Here is a 19,930-nt window from a genome sequence, read left to right as displayed (position 1 = left end):
AACAGAAGACAGTGTTGCAGGTGTGGCCTGACAAGTGCTGAGTAGAGTGGGATTTGATGTACTCCTGGTCCCTTGGTTGTCTGCAAAAGCTGAATTGCTCCACTGCTGGAGGCTAACAGATGGCTTGCAGCACCAGAGGTGCTGTGTTCCCTTGGGAGCCGAGTTAGCCTACCTAATGTCATGTAGGTGGCAGACCCTCTGGAATTCACCATATCAGTGTTGGATGTTACCACTGCCAAAGCTCTGAGCCTGCAGCCAGGAGTGGACTGGTGTAACCTGCTGACAAGTTCTTGTTGCTCAGCACAGAGCAGAGATTGGCCCATTACGTTTCACAGGACCTGGCTTTGTAGCTTAAAATATAGCAGCTTATGCTTGTGACACTGGAGAAGCCTTGTTCAAAACCTGCTGGCAGTCAAGGTAAATACTCTTACAAGAATGGAGAGACCTTTTACAAGGTCTAGAATTTGGTTAGTTCCTCAAGACTGAGCTACCCCTCGCTGCTTTAGCAGTATTCGTTTCTGCAAATACAGTCCCCCGCCCACCCACTTCAATTTCTTTCCTATTCCTTCTCTTTCCACCCTTGTCCTTCCCGAGCCATCCTTCCCCACCCCCAGCCCACCTCAGGCTCACACAAAGCTTGCGGGAGCCAAGCCAATTCATTGCAATGTTCATATTTCAGTGAGTGGGTCATATTGGACAGGGCTGCAGTGGAAAATCAGCGGTGGGCAGCTGTTTCCCATTTATTCACATGTAACCTCCACAGCGCTGTCAGCAGAATATTAAACAAGGCTGTAGCATCTGCTTTTTTTTGGTTGGTTGGGTATCAGCCAACTGCTCCTGAATTCTGAGATTGACTAAGTGTCTGCGTATCTCATTAGCAGGGTTAGCTAATCTTTATCACTCACTACCACGGCAAAACCTCAGCAGCTCTTAGCTCCTTTGTAGAACATAATTGTTGTCTGCAAGTGTTTGATTCTTGTGACTTCTATTGCCAAGGCACATGGGCTCTCCTCTGTTTCATAGGGAGTGTAGGAAAGCTCCAGGCTGTACGAGACTGAAAAGAGCTGGTCACTCTTATGAAAATGAATGTGCCTTTTCTCTGGTGGGGAAAGGAAAAAAAAAAAAAAAGATTTAGCTTGCCTCTCTACTAGGTCTTAAATCACAGCACAGAATTGAGGACAGTACAGAAATTTACTGGCTGATTCAGTCTTGCTGGCCCAGGGTGACATCCAGCTATTCATGTTCATATTCCAGGCAAAACCCCAAGGACGTCCCAAGAGGTCACCATTTGTGGTGGACTGCAGCTCCTTCCTCACACCCGTCAGTTCATTCTCAGCTCTCTCACCCGCTCTATGCTCTGGTGGGCAGAGGCTATTCCAAGAGTTCAGCTAGCAGTAAGGAAAAGCAGGTGGAAAAAAAACAGAAGGGAAAGATGCCATCTTACAAGTCCCACAATTAAACTGGCACCTTCTCTCTGCACCTGGTTGTGTGTCCACCCAGCAGTGACTTGGGTGAACACATTCCCTCTCACCAAAAGCAGAGTTGTTAGGAAAGGAAATATCTCTTCTCCCTGTCACAGTGAAAGCTCTTCCCTGCAGTACATTTACAAGTACTTCACCCAGTCTACTTTTAAATAGTGCGCTTGCCACCAGTTAAGAGGAAATAGCAAAGGTGAAGTGTATTTTCTATGCTGGCAGTGATTTTGCCTTGGAAGGTTCCTCTATCAGTCTTGCTGTCCATTTCAGTGATGTAGGTTAAATTCCAGTGGGGGTGAGTAAAGTCCAGCCACCGAGGAAGAGCATCTGAACACCCTCCAGTGTAATCAACTCTGCTCATTTAAATATAAGTTCTCTGAAGGGAATTTAAATCTCCCAATCTTCCTGAACCAGCTGATCTCCTTTAAAGTAGCAGGAAGATTTGTAGCACTACTTTTTCTAGCCATAAAATTTCTCTTGCCCTTTCATATTTTGAGATATTTCATTTTCAGTGGCTATAATTCCGCAAGCTACCTTCATGTTGTGTAAAATGTACACACAGTTTGCAATGCATGACCTGTGATATAGGAGCTGTCTTCGCCCATCAAATATTTCCTGTAGGCAGGAAAACATTTTTTAAAAGAAATGAAGACAATAGAGATTTCTTTCCTGCTCTTTGACACAGAAAAGCACAATCTTAGACCTAATGGTAAGACAAGGTCCACAAATGAATAACTCTTTTCAAAGGAAACCTGTGTTAATAAAACTTGGCACATCAGTCTCTACATTCACACATTCCTGTATGCAGAAATCAGGACTGTCACTTTTGGAGACACATCCTGTTCTTTCTGGTAGTGGGACATTGAGGTCTTTCTCAGATCTACTGACATTTAATGATTCTCTTTGTTGCCCTGCTTGTGACTGTCACAGCACATCAGATTCATTGCCAGCTGAGGTAAGACTTGTTTTATGAGTCTGACAAGAAATGTTAAAGTGTCTGAGGTACTTTGGATAATTCATCCGAGAAAGAGGGTAAGTTCCTTGGCACAGGAAACATGCTAGCCTGCCGGAAAGAACTACAGAGAAGCAACTGAAGAGAGTGCACATGTACAGAAGAATTCCAGTGCCACTCATCCAAGCAGCAAGAGCAGCATCTCAGTTGCCTGAGCCTGATCTTGCTCAGGTCTCAACACATTGAAATATCTCCCAATATTCCTAATGACCTGAGCACTATTTTCATTTCCTGATGTACTGTTGAAGCTTCCTTGCCTTCTGCTGCAATCCTGAAGTGAACCAGTGTGCCAGAGAGGATGAGGCAGTTAAAATAGTATCCCTACTGGCAATGCTTGGCAGTAAGAACAGAAGCCCATTTAAATGCCTTTCTGCTTGTCTGTGTCCAAAGTCACAGGGTTTAACTTAGCGGTTATATGGTTTACTCTGTTCTTGACTTGCACCCACAATGCTTTCGCAGCACAAAGTGGTGCAAGGCCAAGCCAAAGCATTTTCAGAAGAAAAGGGTGTTTAAAATGATGCAACAACCCTCAACTCATTGGGGTAAAATGGAGATAGATAAACTGGGATTAAATTTAAGTGGTATGCTGATTATTGCCCCCTAAAGCTAATGACGGGGGAGATGAGTGCTGCCTGGTTTGACTGGTACATAAACGTGAACTGAGATCAGTTCCTGATTTAAGATATGGATACCAGGCCTGGAGCTAGTTCCATGTGCAAGTAGTAGCAATGGTAACAAATTCAGACAGTAAGAGCTGAGCTGCTGATGCCTGGGAATTGTAACTGTGTTACTAGATTTCTATGCAGCATAAAAAATACAAGGCTGAAAATCTCTAGGCATGGGTGAAAGAGGATGCGACTGTCCCAAAAAGCACCATAGAGCTGGTCATTGGGTATGAAAGGTCTGGTTGATGGTTTATGATCCATTTCGCTATAACGGGATGAAGGAGGCTGGAGCATAGGTCTAATATGCTAAGAGAGAACAGGTAATGTGGAGGTATCCATCATTTTCATCTTTTATCTGCTTAGCAGTGCTGATTCTCCCAGAAATCCATGGGATGCTGCCAATTTTCACTCTACGGTTAAAAGGCTTAAATATATTTTTTGATCCCACTGCTTTTGGGCTCTGTATTGCTACTAGGCTGGTGCAGACCAGCTTGCCTACAATAGTCTTCAGCATCCTTCATCTTCCCATGATGCTTTAAGCTGGAAGTTTGGATGCCTTCTAGCTGATCTTGCAACTAATAACATTCTTTTCTAGAAATGGTTCCTATACTTGGTGGTGCGTTGAGGATCAGGCCCATTTCTGGATGCAGCTCTGAGCATTGTCCTAGATTTCTCTCCTAGCACTTAGTTTTTTGTGACTCAGTTAACCACTTGTGAAACTGGCTTAATTCTTTGCTCGCCCATCTTTCTGTCTGATGTGGCTTTAATACGCATGATGGTGGATGATGGTGGATGACTGTCTTTGTTCTGGGGACAAAAGTGGCCTTCAGTGCTCAAAGTAGTCACTTGAATACTTTGATTTACACATTTATTCCTACACGGCAATATATATGCCACGTCATGGAAAAGCTGGTGCTTGGCAACACAAACCATCACAAATGATCACACCATGTCACCTTCCCTTAATGACCTTGGCCTGATATCTCCAGGTAAAGGATGCAACTGGCAAGCTGACATTTCCCTCAGGAAATGCTCTGTCCCTCTTCTGGTTCTCTCTCTCCCTTCATTTGGAAAATCTTTGATAATTAAATCACTGCAAAGGCAAGTGATCTGTTGTTATAATTCATTTGATAATTCAGCCTAAGCCTCACGTTTCTCTTTGCACAAATGAAATTTGCTCTGTTCACAAAAGATTGGCTCCCGAGCTACCTCCTTACTCACACAACCCCTTTCCTAATTAAATGGCTGAAACCAGCAAAGGATGGCCTTCTTCCCAGCACAGATGACCTTGGGGAAACAAAAAAGGTGCTTTTCATTAGAGAGGTCCTGGAGACCCTGCCATAAAGAAGAGAGATATATTCATTTCTGGAAGAAGATAGAAAGGTACAAGAACTCCTTGGTCACTTATTGTAAGCAGCATCTCCTATTCTCAGGTAGGGGTAGTACTGAGAGAGGAAAGGGGCTCAGCTGTTACATTGGGGACCCCTTATCCTGGTTTCTTACATTTTTTTTCCATCACTCAGCTATGCTTCCTTTTGCTTTAGTTGGTTTTGCCTGAAAGAACTGGATGAGTTTTAATAAATGTCTTCTTGAACAAGAAGAACATCCAGGTTTGGCCTGGAAAGCACAGCCTTTTTTTTCCCTGGTAGCTGGAGGAGTTGCTCCGTAAGTGCCAGTAGACACTTTTTCCCATTGCATAGCCCAACTACTCCAGAGGGATGCAGCAACTGCAGGCAGGGTGCCTCTTGAAACAAAACCCATGGACAAGACGCTTTCTGTTGCTGGTGTCTTCAGATTAAGCTTGAATGTTTTTCCATTACAGTGGTGTAATGGCTATTGGCTCTACATCCTTACTGAAATGTTACACTAAGGATCCAATTAAAGACTTGAGGATCTAACAGTTCCTTTTGGCTTTCACAAACTACCAAGGTATTTGAAGAGAAATTCTCCATATCCAGGATATCAGGTCTGTGTTACTAGAGGACCGTGTGCCTTCTTTGCACCTGGATTGGGATAGGCTTTGTATGGCCTAGTAGGGAGGTGGTGCAGCCTCAAACCACCCCCAACCACTGCAACAGTGCCCAGTGCTCAGCACTGCCATGAAAGCTGTGCCAGTTGGAGAGTTAAAAGCAGGAGCAGAAAAGGAAGGAGATGATATACAAAAGGCTCAAAGAGAAAAGCTGCTATACCCTTTGCTTACTGCAACAGACATTTCTTTGCCAGGCTCCCCTTGGGGACAACTGGAGAAATCTCTGCTGAGTTGCCCTAATGACCTATACAATGGACTAAAACAACTTTAAGAGATTTGACTTTCCATCTGTAAGGGCTGGAGATCATACTGATGCCCTTCAGTAACGTGCCCTGCAAACCAGCTAGCTCTCAGCCATCACTCTCCCTTCCTCAGAGGCAGGTGATATCCAACCATGAATCTCCAAATCTCTCCAGGACGGCAGCAGATAAAAGCAATCATCTCTGTAATTAATGTGTTTGATGAGTAATGGACAACAAGTTAAAACCCACGAGATGCAAGCAACAGCAGAACTAACCGAGAGAGTGAGTGAGAGAGTGGCGGCGAACAAGAGCCAAGCAGGGAACTAGGCTGGGATAGCAACTGCTTGTAGCTGACACAGTGCCGATTCACTGAGACTCTTCAGCAGAAAGTGCAACTAAAAACCAAGGCCCCAAAAGCTGGTAGCTGACATAAAAGGGACCTGATGCAGCATCAGCAACTACCAAGAAGTTATTAGGTCAGCAGGAGGAGAGAAATGGCTAGAAACGTGCTTTGTCTTGGCCAGTCCTGAAATTCTATCTCCAGTTGGGATCATCGTTCCTCTGAGGGCTTTGCTTGTTTCCATTATCTACTTCTTTCTTTGAGATTGGACTGATCCTCAGATTTACCACCTATAGTCATGCTTGGCCCAGGGGATGATGAGCCAAAGTAGGAGGGAAGTGCAAAGGTGGGATAAAAAGTACAAAGCAAAGTCATCAGCCTGCCCTTGTTCCTTTGAAACACTCCTAATCCTCAGTTTTACTTGCCTCTGAACTCAGAGTACATTTGGATTCATAATAGGAACAGCTGTGAGTTTTCACCAAAGGTTTCCCTTTGCTGTATCCAGAAGCTCCCCAGCTTCCTCAACTACATGATCAGGTTCATGAGTGAGACATTTGAATGCCAGGGCTCTTTTTTCCTTGCCACCCATCTTTTTGTCCAGGGCAGTTTCTGGGGTGCAGAGGGTGGAACAACATTCTGTTTCCATTTACATCTGTGAAATCCCTGCAGTGATAAAAGGTTTGTTCAGCTCTCACTGAGTACACAATCTGGCTGATATTTAACCCACAGCAATAATAATTTCATTACCTTTGAGATTTCTGTCACTGAAAAAGAATGGATTGGCATGCTAGAAGCCCAAAATATCAACCACATCTTCACTGCATATCCGATTATGTTGTTTTATTTGGTGTCAATATTCATTTGTAAAGAGCAATAGGCATCAATAGGCAGTAATAAACAGGAGTATGCAGTGACAACCACTTTGTATAGCAGACGCTAGTTGAAAGTTTCTAAATAACCTCTACAAGTCATTGTTTCTGGATACTGTCAAGGATCTCAGGGCTCCAGAACATTTAGCAAGTTATTTAGACAATAAATACTACACAAGAAGTATTTATAAATTTATAAAAGAGTAAAAAAAAATTTTTTTGTAGCTGACAGTGCAGATTCACTGAGACTCTTCAGCAGAAAGTACAACTAAAAACCAAGACCCCAAAAGCTGGTAGCTGACATAAAAGGGTCCTGCTGCAGCATCAGCAACTACCAAAACTTTACAGCATGGAGCAATCACCAACCAGCTGGGGCTGACAAACAACCTGGGGGTAGGTTATTGCCCAAGTGTTACTACTCAGGTTTTACAGCAGCTTCAGAAGCAGCTGTCTTGTTGTGTCTGTGAGAAAAAAAAAAATAGATGAACCATGATCTGATCTAGTTTCCTAGTTTGTGGCTGGCTAAATCAGTGTTAGCTGCTGGCCTCCTGATCACCTGGTGATACAACATTTTCTCCCTAGAATCAGCCCAAACTAGCATATTTTAATTTGGGGAAAAAGGCAAAACTGTCACGTTTCACCTAAAAACCAGCTTGCCTATCCTTTACAGGGAAAGCTTTGTTCTCCCCTGCTTCCAGAGAAAGGGATCCCAGCTCTGCAGCACAGCAATATCGCATTAGCTCTCTGCAGGCATGACTCTCACATGCAGTTTCCTAAACAGTAGAACAATTTTCTTTAAGGAGCCTGAGGGAACAAGGAAGGAAAAATGGGGGAGGCAAAGTAGTGGGAGACAGTCACTAGAGACCTTGATTTCAAGAGGAGAGTGCCACAGGCTGATTGATGTCCTCCCATCAACAGAAGGCAAACACAGCTGCCCTGACTTCTATATCTAGATTTTGACTGTAACCCCTTGCAGCACAAAGAGCTCAGACTTTAAGAGTCCATAATGGCAGAAGAGAGAAATAGGCTTCTTATATAGTAGGCTACTACAAAACTTGTATACTGTTGAAGTGTTACAATTTCTTTACCATAGCCTTATCTTACTAGTATTAGTAAGCACTAGGGAAAGACCAAGGAAATCATCCTACCCCATTGCCTTTAAGTACTCTGAATGGCCACACCTGGCCTTTGCTTTGAACCAATCCTTGCCAGCAAGCCTCTATTTAAAGTGTAGGTAAACCCTTACTAGAAGGCAGGCTGTTTGGTAAGTTCTGGTGTTGTTTTCTGCTCTGTTAAAGTCACCGGGATTTGGTACTTTGAGGCCTCTTTCTGTATGTGATAAAGGTGTTTCTTTTGGGTTGGGGTGTTTTTTTTTGAGGGAAGTGGTGGTGGTTTGGGTTTTGTGGTTTGGGTTGGTTTTTTTTTTTTTACCTGTGTTCCTAGAAAGTGTCTGTGTGTGGTTGGACAGCAACTGGTTTTATGCTGACAAACCAGTCATAGTACTGGGTTTTAATCTGAAAAGGAAAGAATGTTTTGGGCTGTGCAAAAGACTTGGCTTCACCTGAGTGCTTTTTGTGCTGTAGTATTAGAATAAGGCAAGGAAAGCCTGTGTGATGGCTTGTGCCAAAGACACCAAGCAGAGTCTATAAGGAGTTTGTGTGCTGTTACAGACCCTGGGCTCCCTTAGCAAGGGAGACAAGCTTTGTGTCTGCAAGTATGGCAGAGAACTGTGTTGTGATGTTCCTCCTGTGGCTTTGGTATTCAGGTCATGGTATTTTCACTGTTTGGGGATTTCCTGACTCAGTGCAGTGGGTTAAGTGCTTTCCTGAATGGCTCTCTATCTTTTTTTCTAATCTTGTTCTCTGGTTAGCTCACCTTTTCCCCTACCTTCATAGAATCATAGTCATTTAGGTTGGAAAAGACCTTAAGGTCATTGAGTCCAACTGTTAACCTAGCACTGCCAAGTCAACTGCTAAACCATGTCCCTAAGCACTGCATCTATGTGTCTTTTAAATACCTCCAGGGCTGGTGACTCAACCACTTCCCTGGGCAGCCTGTTCCAGTGCTTCACAACCCTTTCAGTGAAGAGATTTTTCCTAATGTCCAATCTAAACCTCGCTGGTGCAACTTGAGGCCAGCAAACAGACTGGAAATAATCTTGTTTCAATCTGCTTGCTCTTAGTTAGACATCAATTACAGGCTCTTTAAGAGTAGTTCTCTCTTCCTTAGTTTTTTTCTTACATGTTCCTTCCCTTGCTCTCCCTTCTGTCTATGCTGTAAATGTGCTCATTGCTCTAACTCACCCCTGCTCGCCACCTCTTCCACAGCATCAGAGCTATGCTGGCAAGGGGCCATCTAGCACTCCAGATGGCTGGCACTTGCTGCTTCTGCCACAGGCTGAGGTAATGAGCTAGTTATTCCAGAAGCAAATCCAATGCTATTTACTTCAGGGAATAGTTATACTAGAATGAGTTATGGCCTGCTTCATTTCTGAAGGGTGTGCTCCCTGCTAGTTAAGACATCTTTCTTTAATGTCACTCTGAATCTACTCTAGGACTTGCTGACTGAGGCATGGAGCAGACTGTTTTCTAACAAAGGTAGTAGCACCTCTCCTCCTTGGTGGTGTTAGTCTGATGATGACTGTCACTGCAGGACTGCTCACCCTTAGTTTTATCCACCCCATGGCTGTTTTTTCTAGCTGGTGCACAGAACATAAAGGAACCAAAAGCTCTTTTGCCAGCCTGTGTGATGCAGCCTCTCCCAACTTGTAACTTACTGGTGGTTGTTTGGAATGGTATTACTTATATTGTGTTCTTTGTTTCAGTGCTCTAGAAATCTTATTTCCTTCAATCCAGGGCTTTAGGTGTTGTATGTCATGATTTTGCTCATGGATCCCATTGTGTACCCTCTGGACACTTTGCAAACACCAGAGACTTTACAGTAGGGCAGCCAAACCAGTGAACGCTCTGCTTCTGCTGTGGCTGAAACTGGTTCGTGCCAGTCACAGGGAAAAAGTTTTCTTGTCCTGGAACTAGTTCTTATCGACAGGAAAGTGAGTGGAAGCATGTGGAAAGGTCAGTGTATGGGGATGTGTATGGGGAGGGTCTAGAAAGTTATGCCACTTCTGGGGTGTCTATATTCAGCTGGATTGTGGCTAAACTGGAGAGCAGAGTTTTGGTAGGGAGTAGCAAAGTGGAAACTGTGATGAGTAATTGCTTTGTGCTAACAAGTATAGTCTGGGTTAGAGCTATCCACATCCATTTGTGGCAAAGGGATGTACAAAGGTGTTTGGGAAACACAAGACTGAGAGAAGAGTTACTATGCAAATGAGAGGCTCAGAAACCATTTTGCTGTGAGAGCCCCTGAAGAAGCATAAGAAAAAGCTGAGATCTGCTTTCTTTGTTAAGGAGCAGTAACCTGAAGTTAGTACGAGAAGCCAGAAATATGGGAAGTCCGAGAGACTGAGAAAAGGACTGCTGCTTGTTGCAGCTGCTTGTAAGACATCATGTGTGCTTGTCCTGAGACTTGTCCAGTTCCTGTCACTGCAGCAGGAACCCAGATATGCCACCCTCCCCATCATACAGCTAGTGAGCTAGCATCCATCCTTGTCACAGCATCGGCTCACTCCTGCTCTGAGACCCACATGACCTAACACAACCCCTGCTCTGTAACAAATCCAATGTGCACAGTGACATGTCTGACATCCACAACCTACTAAATCCTGCAGTGGATTAGAAATATATTTATAGGAGCTGAGATGAATATTAATAAGTCCCTCTCTGAAATCTAAATGTGTCTCCTAAAATTGCTAGCTCTTCAGCCAACATAAATTAACGTAAAACTACTGCTAATCTCTATCCTGGGTGAGCAGCCCTCCAACACAGCAACTCCAGATCCTAATTAAAAGCCCCAGCTTCATCAGTAGTTCAATGACTGGGACCTCTTATCTCCTACCCTACTAATTAGCTAGATGTTGCTGTAATCTCCTCCCTCACTAGACAGCTCAGTCCCCTTTAATGACTCCAAAATGGTCACTTCAAGTAGTCCTTCCATATGTGTTTGCCCCACTAGTTATCCTGTGTAGGGATATTTTTCAATTCTTTCATCCCTTCTCAAGAAAACTCATGTTGGTGAAGGATGTGCCTGGGTTTAGGGTTTGTTCAAGTGCTGGGAAGACTGAGCTGTCTTCACTGTTTCAGATCTAAAGTGTCCCCTTTGTAAATGCAGAAGCACAGGCTCAAGAATAGACTGGACTCTATTCTTGACCAGGTATTCCTCATGTGCTCTCTGTAGGTCAGGCCGGTAAGGTATAGTCAACAAGCAGGCATCTTGAGCTGGGTTCTTTCTCAGTACAGAGCTGAGCTATTGACAGAAACATGGATGAAAAGCATGGGGATCGTGGGTTGTGGCTTGTCTGAATTTGTGCTCTAGCTTCAGTCCTCGGGATTCTGGCGTGCCCCTGGGCACCCTCGTCCTGTGGCTGTGGGCAAGCATTGCTCCTTCAAAGGAGGCAGTACATTAACTCTGCAGGGAACATCAGACCTGCTACCTAACAGCCTTTGAAAATCCAGGAAGACTCTGAATGCTTAAAGCAATATTGAAAATGTTTTCTGCATGTAAACCCTAACCACCTAATACCACGAGCTGTTGAAGAGGGAAATATGCCTGAACAGCAATTCACAGCATAAAGTAGGAGTTTCTAGAGCTAGCCAAAAGGAAATTCTAGGCATGGGGACTTGCAGAAAATGGGCTGTGTGCATGTGGCTTTATGCTGCCTGAAATGCCAATGTGTGTGAATCCAAAGCTGTGCTTTGGACAGTGCTGCTCAAAGGAAATCACTTGCATCTTATCTTCAGCAAGGGTTTGGAAGTAAAAAGGGAGACTCTGACACTGCTAAGTCACAGCAGTCAGTGACCGCATGCATGTGGTGTGAAATGCCCACGTGCTGGTACTGAGAAGCTAGTAAGAATTTTATGGAATGAGTTAAAGGCTACTGACATGGGCTGTTAAGGGAATACCACGGAGGTGTCTCTACTGCAGAGTGGTTGGCTAGAGTCTAAACCACCCAGATATTCTCTTTAGTCTCTGAGCTCCTTCAAAGATTTAATTGCAATGGCACAGAACTTCTTCTCTGATCCTCTCGCTGCTGTGCCGAGGCAGGAGAGCAGACGCTTTGGGCTGCCCACGCTGCTGGCCTGCGTGGCTCAAACAGCTGTTAGAAACAGAAACTCTTACTGGGTTGCCATCTGCTGGCACTGCATCTAACTGCTTCCTACTGGGGGTAGCAAAGAGGAGGACACCTACAAAAGGGGGTCAAGCAAGCCTGAAGTGAAAGTGCCCGATAACTTATTTTCTTCAAGTGTTTTATAAGTCCTTCAACCAATTGTCTGCATTGGCTTAGCAGACCTTGCATTAAAGGGAAGAAAGCTGTGTTGTCATGTAGGGAGCCTGTTCTAATTTGTGTCTGTTCTAATTTGAAATGGTTTCTTATTATCATCACCCAATGGGCCACATGAAACAAAACAGTAATTAGCTTCTGCAAAGCCTTCATTTGGTCTGACTTGAATCAAATAAGTCACATTACAGCTGATGTTTCAATGCAACATTGACTAAGCTAAAATTCCATCTCTGAAGCTTGTTTTCCATAGAAATAGCTCAAATAAGCTAGTATAGTTTCAGCAAGGGCCGTTCTGCTTTTCATGATCCTGTAAGGCAAAAACCAGAGTATGTCTGTGTTCCTTTTCCACTTTAGGGATGATAAATCCCAATGTACATACTAAACAGTGTGTATAAATCTACCTGTATCATTGCCAAGAAGCAGTGGTCCAGGCCTGACTAAGCATTCAAAATGATTTGAGAGAAGCTCAAAGCTCATGGGCTCAGGTGAGCTTGCTGAGACTGAGTTTGCCTTGTTGTTAGGCTCTTGGAAGTGTGTGCTTAGACTATTGTGGTGGGTCGACCCTGGCTGGATGCCAGGTGCCCACCAAGCTGCTCTATCACTCTCCTCCTCAGCTGGACAGGGGAAGAAAAATATAATGAAAGGCTTGTGGGTCGAAATAAGAACAGGGAGATCAGCAACTACCATCATGGGCAAAACAGACTCAACTTGGGGAAAATTAATTTAGTTTCTTGCCAATCAAATCAGAGTAGGATAAGAGAAATAAAACCAAATCTTAAAACACCTTCCTCCCACCCCTCCCTTCTTCCCAGGCTCAACTTCACTCCTGATTTCTCTACCCCACCCCCCGGAGCAGTGCAGGGGGATGGGGAATGGGGATTGCGGTCAGTTCATCACATGTTGTCTCTGCTGTTCCTTCCTCCTCACACTCTTCCCCTGCTCCAGCATGGGGTCCCTCCCATGGGAGACAGTCCCCCACGAACTGCTCCAGCGTGAGTCCCCCGCGGGGTCACAAGTCCTGCCAGCAAACCTGCTCCAGCCTGGGCTCCTCTCTCCATGGGGTCCCAGCCTCCTTCAGGTGCATCCCCCTGCTCTGGCGTGGGGTCCTCCACGGGCTGCAGGTGGAGATCTGCTCCACCATGGACCTCCATGGGCTGCAGGGGGACAGCCTGCCTCACCATGGTCTTCCCCACAGGCTGCAGGGGAATCTCTGCTCCGGCGCCTGGAGCACCTCCTCCCCCTCCTTCTTCACTGACCTTGGTGTCTGCAGAGTTGTTCCTCTCGCATCTTCTCACTCCTCTTTCCCAGCTGCTGTTCTGCAGCAGTTTTTTTCCCCCTTCTTAAATCTGTTATCCCAGAGGCGCTACCACTGCTGCTGATGGGTTCAGCCTTGGCCAGCAGCAGGTCTCTCTTGGAGCCGGCTGGCATTAGCTCTATCAGACATGGGAAGCTTCTACCAGCTTTTCACAGAAGCCACCCCAGTACTGAAATCTTGCCATGCAAACCCAATACATCTATGCTGAAACTTGTAGGAAGAATAACCAAGTTATGGGAGCTGGATTGCTAAGAGGAAGTTGAAACACAAGACTATCAGTTATCAGTTCCTTTGAATTAAATCAGTTATCATTAAATACTAAATGTCTTGTTCAGGTTTACCTGAATTTCTGATCAGAAGCAATCACTTCTAGCAGGATGTAATGTGATGCTGAACAGACACTGCATGTTATGATGATGACTAGCCATTACAGAGTTGTCAGTTCTGTAGCTGGGTAAGGGTGAGACCTATGCTACCGCTCACTGGGTTGGGGGGCACTGGGTACGCTTCAGGGCTTGCAGTGTCCTTGCATATCACCAAGCCAAAAAGCCAAGATCTCTCCTTTCCTAGCTTCTTGCTGCCATGCCAAGGGGGTGGAAGGAGACGTGACTAATATCTTTCTTGCCATAGCAGTTCGTACAAAAGATGGCCTAGCTGTTGTTCCTGCAAGTCCTTCCTGGGATTTCATGGCCCGCAGCTACAGCAGTGCTGCTACTACAGCACGATGACTGCTTGTCCCCATGTGTCCCTCCTCTCCTAGGGACCCAACAGCACGGTCGTGAGCAGCAGTCACTCCAAACTGACCAGCCCATGAACCGGGATCCCTGTTTCCACTCCTGATGCTCAGTTTTACCACAGGGTGGCATCGTTGTTGTCTTACAGACACCTATGGCACAAGGAAGGGGCGCACAGCATGAAGGAGGGCTGCAGGGAGGTCCTCACAGGGTCATCGCTGGCCAACCTGCAGGTCTGGCCTGCTTTGCAAGGCACAGTGGAAGGAATCCTTTGTGCACTGACCTTATGCATCATCTGTGCCTCACAAATATTTCCTGCCACATCTGCCAGCCTCACGAGGAGCCGATGTGCGCTGGTGTTACCACATCCGTGAGCGTGGCGTGTGTGCGATGTGGGTTGTGATTAGCGCTGCAGGAAGCACAGCTAGACCGCTCTCCGCAGGTCTCCCTTTTGCACATCTATGGAAGAGGCAAGGAAGGAGGTCTAAAATGGATATCCCAAAGTGAAGTGAGGGAAGAATGCCATGAAGAAGAGAATGAGAGGATCTCTGGCATGACCAGCCTGGAGCTGACTGGGCTTGTGTGGGCTAAAAGTGAGACAAGCACTGCCTTTCATAATTGTCTTTCAGGGTTATGTCTACAGGCTTAGCCCACAAACTGGAGATTTGGGCCAGTCGGCAGTGCTGAGGGCTGGATCGTTGCAGGGTGACCACAATGAAACAAGTCATGACCGTGCCCAGGAGACATGCAAAGGCTATTCACGTTGTGGTGTGGGCCTTGAATTAATCTTGAATAAGAGGTATTTCAGTAGAGTGCTCCATGTGCTTTCAGGGTTAATAACTGTAAGGATCAAACTGAAAATATTTGTTGGGTTGCTTAGTGAGTGGAAGTCACCTAATCCAACAAGCAGTTTGGATTTCTAATTGGAAACAGAATAAAAAATTAACTCGGAGCAGCAAAGCACTTCATGGGTACAAAGAACAAAACAATGGCCTGTTAGTACTTATGGCTGTACCCTGTTTCTGTAGTGGGGCTGCAGTCAGCTGATCTGCCTTTCTCTGGTGGTTAGAATAAAGCAGGAGATAGACAAAAGTAGTGGCTGTAGCAATTATATAATAATATACCATCATCCCATGGTATAAAGGTGGGATGGTGGCATTCTGCTGGGACTTAATGATGTGCACACAGCACTGGGGGCTGAAGGCTGTTGCTGCAGGAGGATGCTTGCCTTCGTAGTTTAGCTGATGCTAATGGAGGAGAGGACTGTGGTTATAGCCCACAGGGCCATCAGTAAAGCCAGTCTGCTACTGATATGCTTTTCTTGCAGCTAGCTAGGATTGAACCTGATTTTTTTTTTTGCACTACCACAGCATTTCATCAGTTGATTTTCTGACTTGAGCCACTTGTCCTCATGCATCCCATGTAAAGACCATCCTCAAATTCACAGTGAAAGGAGAGCAGGTCCCATTTGCACACTTAACAGTAAGTGGCTCTAGGGCTTGTTTCTCTGGAGTTTGAGGTCACAGGAAACATCCATATTTCCTCGTGGCTTGCAAGTAGCTGCCTTTTGGCTCTAGCTCTGTTGACCAATAACTGCTTAGAATTGAGTCTAAAATGGAAGTCTGCTTTATCTGGTGCCTGAGCTCCTACTATCCTTGCTCAATTTGAGTGTTTACATAGCTGGTATTGGGTAGCCCTTATGAGAGCTCATTGAATCAGAAGTGTAGTTCACAGCACCTTCAGACAAGACCAGGAGTTTCTTCTGATGTGGTTCTTGATCCAAACTTCGAGATACTAGTCCTGATGTTCTGGTGTGGTTCTTATTCTCCTGTTTGATTATACTGTGGTTCACAAAGTTTTCCAGGCTGGGAATTTCATCTAATGAGGAAGAACAAATATTCTGTGAGCAGTGTGTAATAATCTTACATTGGGAGGATTTCCTAATCAACAGAACCTGCATAATCTGAAGATAAAATAGCATCAGAATTAGCACTGGGGAGTTTCTGGTGTCAGCTTCTAGCCCAATAGCTCCCAAATCATCATCTAGTACTCCCCTGCAATGTTAAACCTATTTTTCAGCAAGCTGCAGATGTTCAAAAGAAAAAAAGGGTACTACTTTTTTATTTTCCAAAAAGGTCTGTGCCAAAGCACTGATAGTCATTGTCTCCCTGCTGGATGAGATGCTTCTCTCCAGTGAGTCTGTTCAGGGACATTAATGGAGCAGGAGGATGCCCCGTGCTTGTCTCTTGATGGTCACCCTGTAGACAAGGAGGAGAACTTCTGCCTGAAGCCATCTCTCACTTGTCAGCACAACTCTGCTGTGCATGGGGGGAACAGGGGAAGAGCTGCAGAAGTTCAGATCAGAGTTTCAGTACTTGAAATAGAGCTATTTAGAAGGCAGAGTGTCTTACAGTGTTTCCATACTGTAGCCTTTGCTTTGAAGATAAAACATACACATAGCTCTACATACGTTCTCAGGAGGTACCTAAAATCCCTGGACACATAATAGCTGCTAGGGACAGGGCTTTGCATGTCAGCACGTGTTTGAAACCTGCTTCCTTCCCATGCTCGCAGTGCTCAAGAGTGCCTTGTACTAGAAACAAACAGGGTATTGCTGGCTGCTGCATGCGAGACCCAGCTTTTCAAAGCCTGGTAGTAATTCTGGGAGAAGAAGAATCAGTTTTGGTTTAGTTTAGGATAGAGTTTGCAGTGTGGGCTCTCCTTGCTGGAGAAAGGGAACTGAAGATGACCTTGTATGTTATAGCGCGTTTTATTGTTTTTCCATTCTGCCTGACTGTGATGAGTCTGCGTCTTTCTAGAGTGAGAGACTGCAGCTATGCAAACAAGAAATCTCAGTCCGTTGATGTTTAAACAATGGTCTTTCAGTGTGCTCGTGTATTCTAATTTGCATGAGACCTTAAGCACATAAGTTTTTCTTTTAATGTAGCTAAATGAGTTTTTTCATTGCTGTATCTACCTTTAAATTTCAATGCAGATGCAAAGCAATGATTATCAATAGTTTATTATAGATAAATTATATGTGTGCCTGAAGAACAGTAGCAAAATAGCTAAGCAGTATCTGCAGCCATGAAAAATCACCATTTATTACCGTTCTTTGTGACTTTTTAGGCTAAAACAGATTGGAACCACCTCCTGCAAACAATAAAACACCAGCACAAAAGCACTCTTTCCCCACTCTGTTCTCTTCTTTCCTGGAGAGCGTAAAAACCTTTGAGCTGCCTCTATCTCTCAGCTGTTACTGCTGGTAGAAGGAGGTGAGCAAGCTGAATGCCAATTATTCCTACTATGCAGTTGACAGCTCAAAGCTTCTACACAACAGCTGAGCTCAGCCAGAATCCACACTCTAAATACTGATTACTCATCTCCTGCCAAGAGACAGGTTTCCTTAGAGCCTTATAGCTACCCTGGGAGTGTTCCAGCACCCGTGCTCTGCTGCCAGGGGCCAGATGTGTTGGCATAAACACAGGCTGTGCCAGACTGCGAGCCTTCTACCAGTAAGGGGTGTGTGGGCCAAAAACGGCGTGGGCCCCAATTGAGACTACCTATGGGCAGTGTGTTGGGGTGCATGGACCTGACAAATGCTTGTAATATTAAAGTTCAAAATGAGACTGAGAGAGGCTATGAGAACTCCAGGTTGGTGTAATTTGCCATTGTGTGACCTGTAGTCTTTGTCATGTGTCATGCTGAATATCAGAGCTCAAAAGCTCTTCGTGTCTCCTAAGGCCGCTGAAGGCATCTTTTTGTCTTCTATTTAAAATGCTAGTTTTGTAGATCACATCATTCACTACTTGATAATGAGAAGGTATTTGCTTAGGACACTTACTTGACTAATCCTGCAGCCTCTATTGGGCTTGTTCTGGGGTGACGTTGACTGAGTGTACTGAGTGGAAGTCTCTTGTGGAAAACAACTTCTGAAATTGTTGTGATTGCTCAGTTTATAAGATGGGCTGTTTGGGTATCTTTTACAAATGCTCCCCCAGTGTCACCTGACTTCACTGTCACTGCCTTCAGAGTGACAGTGAGGATCTATGTTTGAAAGGAAACATCTTGCATTTCCAACTTGAATGTGACATGATCCCCCATGATGGCTTTGATGGGATTTTCCTCTCCATCATTTAATATTCCATTACAAAAGTCCTTCAGACCAATGTTACATTCAGCAGGCATTTTGAGAGAGGCCGGTAATCATGTATTCAGTTAGAATTACTGTATAAAATGAAATTATCAAGAAGTTATTAAGCTCTTGGTCATGAGTCTCCTAACTACTATGATGCAGCCCATGGACAACCTCAGAGAAAGCAGACATCTGGATTTCTTGTGGTTCCATTTGTCATGACGTTGGCTGGGACTTGCAGACCGTATATCAAACATAATTTGGTCAGCAAAAATATACTGACGTCTGTGAGGTTCTGCGTGTCCCCCAGGGCACAGGCAATGCACGTGGCAGATGTTTCCATGGCTTTCTGCAAGCTTTGCAAATAGCTGTTAAGGAAAAATGCTGCCACTGAACTGCCACCAGAATTTGGCTTGTGGAACTCGCTGGGTCTGGCAGGATTTACCCAAGATATCATGGGGTGTGTACTGGGGTGGGGGTGTGCTTCATTTTCTGCTATCAGGGAATTTGTTTGCAGCTGGGAAGGATTTACTGATTGTGGTGATTTGCTTCTAGTAGTGAGGGGATGGAGCCAGAAGAAATCTAGTGCAAAAGGTATTTTTCTTTTGGATGACTGTTGCGCGTTTTAATGCTTTCTTGTATCTGGATGTGTTGCGAATGTCTTGAATGAGTTCATCGAATAACTCATTATGAGCTGCATTGTTTCCAGATACTTACAAAGGGCTTATTAGCAGAGGAAATGGCATTTTCACTTGCAGCCTGTTTCATGTTTATCCCTCAGAGGATGTAAAGGCCTCTTTCTCCCGAATTTCAGCAGGAGCTTATCTGAAGCCAAAGTCATCTGCTGAGATTGAGGGCATCTGCCAAGGGTGTGGGGCTGCAGCACAAATGCACTGACTCAGCACAGCCTGTGGGGTCTGGAGGAGTGACAGGTCTCACCCAAGAGCTACTGGTGCTGTGGAGCACAGGTGAGGAGCCCCATGTCGGCCAGCCGCTGGAGGTGGCCTTGGAGCCCAGCTTCTGCTTCCACCCTCTCCTCCTTCCCCAGATGGAAAACTTTGCCCCTGCTGCTCCCTGGGGTTTCCAGTGATTCAGGCTGTAGAAGGGTCCAGCCCTCTGACTTCAAGGTCTGAACAGCCTCTGCAGATGGTTACAAGGCTTGGAGTGGTGAAACTATGCTATGGAGGTATTCCTCCACCCTTCTCTCCCCAGCAGCTGAGCTGACTTTGGCTCACTAGCATTGGTATTTAAAAGACTTTCAGATGTGTGTGGTCCCTGTAAAAATAAATCTCCAAAGGAAACAAATGTTATGTGGTGAAAGTCTGCCAAGTCCCCGTGGCTTATTAGCTCATAGTATTATGTAGGAGAGACTTAACTCTATAGTCTGATATAGGATAATTCTTTGATGAACTGTCAGCTCTTTTGAAGATTCGGGTTTAAAGCCTGTTGCTCTATAGGGTCAAGACTGAGCCATTGGCGTTATGGGCTTTCAGTTTTGAGTGCCTTGACACATTTGGCAGAGCCCTGAAATAGTAATTTGTCATTTCAGAGGGTTTTGGTGTGTAAGTTTGCACAAGCAAAGCTTTGAAAGCAGTGATCAGGGATGACATTTTCAAAGCAGTCCAGAAGAACAGAGGTTAAAATAAGAAATGTAATTAAACATGTGCATCTAAATAGGCTGACTTGAAAAATGTTGATCCAAGACTTCCTTCAAAA

At 44.9% G+C, this 19,930-nt stretch overlaps 1 protein-coding gene across 4 annotated transcripts in view; it reads left to right on the top strand.

Annotated features, from left to right (window-relative positions):
- Positions 1-9,381: 9,381 nt before the first annotated feature.
- Positions 9,382-19,930, top strand: part of DCX (doublecortin) — an 88,896-nt gene continuing 78,347 nt past the window's right edge. For 2 of the 4 annotated variants that reach the window (XM_050901606.1, XM_050901603.1), the window contains exon 1: positions 19,103-19,182. The gene's annotated coding sequence lies outside the window, so the exon portion shown is untranslated. Of the gene's footprint in view, positions 9,400-19,102; positions 19,183-19,930 lie in introns of those variants that run through there. The other 2 variants (XM_050901604.1, XM_050901607.1) reach the window with 2 other exon arrangements.

Source organism: Gymnogyps californianus, chromosome 9 (assembly GCF_018139145.2).
Source record: "Gymnogyps californianus isolate 813 chromosome 9, ASM1813914v2, whole genome shotgun sequence".
Classification (NCBI taxonomy): Eukaryota; Metazoa; Chordata; class Aves; order Accipitriformes; family Cathartidae; genus Gymnogyps; species Gymnogyps californianus.
Note: the sequence above shows the minus strand (reverse complement) of the source record. Positions and strands in the feature narration are given on the sequence as shown.